Consider the following 5,021-nt stretch of genomic DNA (forward strand, 5'->3'; position numbering starts at 1 on the left):
AAAAAGCAGCTACCTACATTAACAGTTACTGGAGAATTGTTCTGCTGTTATGCACAGTAAAAAATGAAAAAGGAAATACTTATTAACAAACTCTTCCAAATGGCAGATGTGGAAATAGGCAATAATTCATCTGAAAATGATTCAATGTGGGGTGGGACAGCATGACAGCAACATTAGTATGTAGGACTCAGCATGAGAAGAAAGTGAAATGTATTTTGCATAACCTTTCCACAATAAACCCTGAGAACTCACTGGTCCCACCCAAGAAGACTCGTAACAAGGCTGTGCAGGCTTGTTCCTCTGCATGCCTTTAAAGACACTCACTGGCTGTCAACATAAATATCTTTCACAAGACTCTCACTCCTAAAATATGTTTTTGGTGGAGAGAGTAGAATCCATTTAACTTAAAAGAACACATTCATATTTTAAAATGTGTTGATTTCTTACATCACCTTTTCATCTACCTACACAATCCGTAAGATTCATTTGAAATTTAGTGAAATAGTTAAAAAAAATACTTTCTGGTTATGGCTACCTGTACGAATAACACAGAAAGTATAAACACTTCACAATGTGGAAAAAATATATATATTTTGGTTCTGGCATAGAGGGTGGAAAGTAATTAGTTACATTTACTCGTATAACTATAATTACAATTTGTTCATTATATACTTTAAGTTGTTTACAGAACCTGAGCTTTTATTTTTACTTGAATTTGTTTCCACTAAAGTTCCTCAGTTACATTTGAAATCATGCATACACATTAATGAGTGAAAGTAAAACAGAAAACACCAGAAAAAAATGGCAGTTTTTGCTTCAGCTGGATTTGTATTGAGTGTTGCATCAATCAGAAGAGAGAGAAATAAGGAAAAAACATAAAGTGTAGTTAAAGTTAACTTCTAAGAAAAAGAAAACCCATTACTGAATTTAATGCACCAGTTCAACTGTAAGTGTAGGCAGCAGCTTCATGAAACATTGTAAACTTGAATAATAATACCTCTTAGGGAGAGCCCAGACCCTATGAGGAAAACTCATTTCGGCCATTTTTATCCATGACCTTGTTCTTTTAGTCATGACCCGAAGCTCATGACCATAGATGAGGGAAGGAACGTTGATCAACTGGTACATGAGTCGATCAACGACTCACCGGTGGTGGGAACAGCATCCCCACCACCAAGCATGTTCATATTTGCATTTTTCTTCCTCCAAACAGTTGAGTTGCAGCCCAAGAGGTCAGCCTTGGTCTCATCTGTCCAGCACCTTCTCCCAGTTTCTCTCTGAGTCATTAATATGTTCATTGGCAAACTTGAGGCAGGCTTGGATGCAAGTCTTCTTGAGCAGAGGAACCTGTGTGCTCTGCAGGATTTTAAACTATTATATCTCAGCGTATTACCAATGTTTGTTTTGGAGACTGTGGTCCCAGCTGCCTTTAGATGATTAACCAGCTCCTGCCTTGTAGTTTATGGCTGATTTTTAACCTTTCTCGAGATCAGTGAGGCTCCACAAGGTGATATCTTGCATGGAGCCGAGGTCGATTGACCGTAATGTTGTACTTTTTCCACTTCCAAATAATTGCAGCAACAGTTGTCACATTCTCATTCAGCTTCTTACTTATGGATTTGTAGTCCATTTCAGTCTTGTGTAGGTCAACAGTTTTGTCCCTGACATTTTTAGACAGCTCTTTAGTCTGTGATGTTAGAATGTCACTGAGTCTGTTGGCAGATGGCCGTTTATACAGGTGATAATTAGGGATCAGTGTCTCTCATGCAGGTATCGACTTCACTGAGATTACGGAGAGTCTGTGGGAGCCAACATTAGTCAAGGAGGACAGGGGATCAAATACTTATTTCCCTCAATGAAATGCACATTATTTTTTATTTAAATATTTAATTTCTAGATTTTCTTTTTCATATTCCATCTCTCACTGATAAGAAGACGCTACCATAAAACTAATAGACGGTTATATGTCAAACTTTCAAAATCAGTTAGGGATCAAATACTTATTTCCTCCATTGTGTGTGTATATACACACACACACACATTTTTGGGAGGATTGTATTAGGATCTCAAACTACAAACTAGAGTATGTATGATAATATGTGGAGTGGTTATAGAAAGAGAGACTTTTAGTCTCTTGTTGCCTCAGCTCCTCTCCATGAGTCTCTGCCCTCTGATGCTTCCTGCTGTCACAGATCCATCCAGGAGTTGTTGTGGTTCTTCACGTTGCTGAAAAGTAATCAGATGTTATAGCTTATAGCAGATAGATGTACATCAAAAGCACATACATGCCAATGTGGAATTTATATATATAGAAGGAATTATTTGAAACAGACATATTACTTTATATGTACTTTATTGTGCTGTTTTTTAACAGACATATACAATTATAAATAACTGGAATACTTACATAAAGTAAAAACTAAATGTAATTGCTTGTAAGTTTTATACCTATAGAGATATACAGCCATGGGTAAAATACCACTCATGTTATTCAAGTTCATTGTTCATTTTTATGACCTGTAAAATAAATAGTTTACAACTTTTTAATTAGAGAACTAATATCTACCCATTTTAGAAAAATAGAATATCGTATAGTAATATGTTGTATTATCTCATAACGGGGGAAACTCCAGTGCAACAACAGCAAAATGACAGATAATTGAAGCATGTAGATTTACAGAGATAAAACATAAAAAACAAATTAATGGTAACACACTGTACAATAAAAACAGTAGACTACAGCTTAAAAAAGTGGAGTACTTATAAACAGTGCACTCTGATCCTAAGGAATGTGCAACTCAGTAGAATAGCTTCATAAAATATGGATGTTGTGTTTGAGCAATAAAAATAAATCAGACTTTGTGTTTTTGTTGTCTTCCATAACTGTATGTAAGCAACCATAAAATGTAGTAAAAGCTGGACAGATGTGTCCACACTCTGCTCACCTGACCATCACCGACCTGCGTTAGCATGCATCTGAGCACCGGGACTCACCGAGGCTTTCCGTTCTCTCCATTATGGACAAAAACAATCATTCCTCCATCAAGCAGCTGCTGAATATTGAAGTCTGATGCGCAGAAAAGCCAAGATCTCATTGTTCGCCACTTGCTTGCAGCTTCAGAGAACTCCATCAGTTCTGTGCTGTAGTGAGTTTGAAATATGTTTTTTTCTCTCTTTGCTCCTATGTCTGACCACGCCCACTCCCAATTAGTGAACTGTAGTATGTTTATGTCACATCATAGTACCTGGTCAGCATTGACCTACTACCTACTCCAGTGCAAGCACTGAAAAAGCAGATACTGGGATGGAAAATAATGCTAGTGGAAAAGCTCGCAAAGCAGATCGAATAGATAGCTTTGTCCATTAGAGCCAGTGGAAAAGGGACAATAGTGCATTAATGTCTGTGTAATTACCTTAATGCCATAAAACTTTGGATTGTTTTGATATGCAATGAGAACCTCACAGCGGACTGTGTCCAGACACCATTTAACGTTACCGTGTCACATATCAGCTGTCACTCTGTGTATAAGCTGATGATGTTCCATGGTTCATGTCATCACCATGTTTCATTTACTTGTTTTCCCATTTTAATCTCCTGTGTACTGAGTTCCCAGATGCCTGTAGAAGTTTTTCTGTTTTCACAGTTTTTACGTCTGCATGCGCCAACAGCCACTTCTCCTCAGACATGCAGAATCTTTCCTTCCCCCTCACCAACCCTCCTCTCTCCCCTTTGATAGGATCTCTAATGTTTTCAGATGTTAGGTTTGACAAACCTGTTCCACTTCATCTCACTCATTCAGTTTCCCCCGGGGCAACCTCAAGAAAGGGAGCCCTTCACTGCCAAGAGAAAGTGAACTGATAAACTGAGAGGCAGTTATGTTTCCTATACTTGTCAGTAATATAAGTTAAGACTTTATATTTCCCCAAGTCTATTTTTACAACCATGCATGCATGGTGTGTTGGTCCAGCAAAACATAAAATGAAGCATTATATTAGCATCAAATTATCTGTGACCTCAGATGACAGAAAGATGGTGCAAATTAAAAGGTCAAAGTTGAAACTTGAGAAAAAGAAACAAACTGTCATAAAGTGGCGGTTTTGAGATGATGAGAACAAACGCAGGGACCCAGCTTGAGATGATGATGAAAAGTTTAATAAGAAAGAGCTCAAAACAGACCGGTTCAGGCAGCACAGCAGAAGACTTGGCAACAGCTAAATACAGGTAGCAACTAAAAAATACAAGACTGGAAACGAGAGCAGAGTCGACACAGGACTTATCAGTTCTACTGTGAGCGACATACAACGCACACAAACACACACGACGTAAGACAAGGATCTGACAAGAGACAGAGACAACAGGTGGATGTAAATACACACGGGGTAATCAAGGGAACGAGACACACCTGGGAACAATCAAGGGCTGACAGGACAACACAGAGACTCAGGGGAACAGGACTAAATACAGAAAATCTCAAAATAACTACAGAAAACACGGATCATGACACAAACAGCACTGAGATGATCTTAATCTAGTCCCTTTAGTCTGAGGTAAGGTTGGTATGCTTAAGTAAAACTAAAGAAATTGAAAAAAGACTTTTAACTGAAATAACTAAAAATGGTGAATAATGGGGGAAAACTACAACTAACTGGAACCATATCATGTATTTATAAAACTAACTAAAACATACAGAAAATACAGGTCCTTCTCAAAAAAATTAGCATATTGTGATAAAGTTCATTATTTTCCATAATGTAATGATAAAAATTAAACTGTCATATATTTTAGATTCATTGCACACCAACTGAAATATTTCAGGTCTTTTATTGTTTTAATACTGATGATTTTGGCAAACAGCTCATGAAAACCTAAAATTCCTGTCTCAAAAAATGAGCATATCATGAAAAGGTTCTCTGAACGAGCAATTAACCTAATTAATCATCTGAATCAGCAAAGTAACTCTAAACACCTGAAAAAGATTCCTGAGGCTTTTAAAAACTCCCAGCCTGGTTCATTACTCAAA

The sequence above is a fragment of the Poecilia formosa genome, unplaced genomic scaffold (assembly GCF_000485575.1).
Source record: "Poecilia formosa unplaced genomic scaffold, Poecilia_formosa-5.1.2 Scaffold687, whole genome shotgun sequence".
NCBI lineage: Eukaryota > Metazoa > Chordata > Actinopteri > Cyprinodontiformes > Poeciliidae > Poecilia > Poecilia formosa.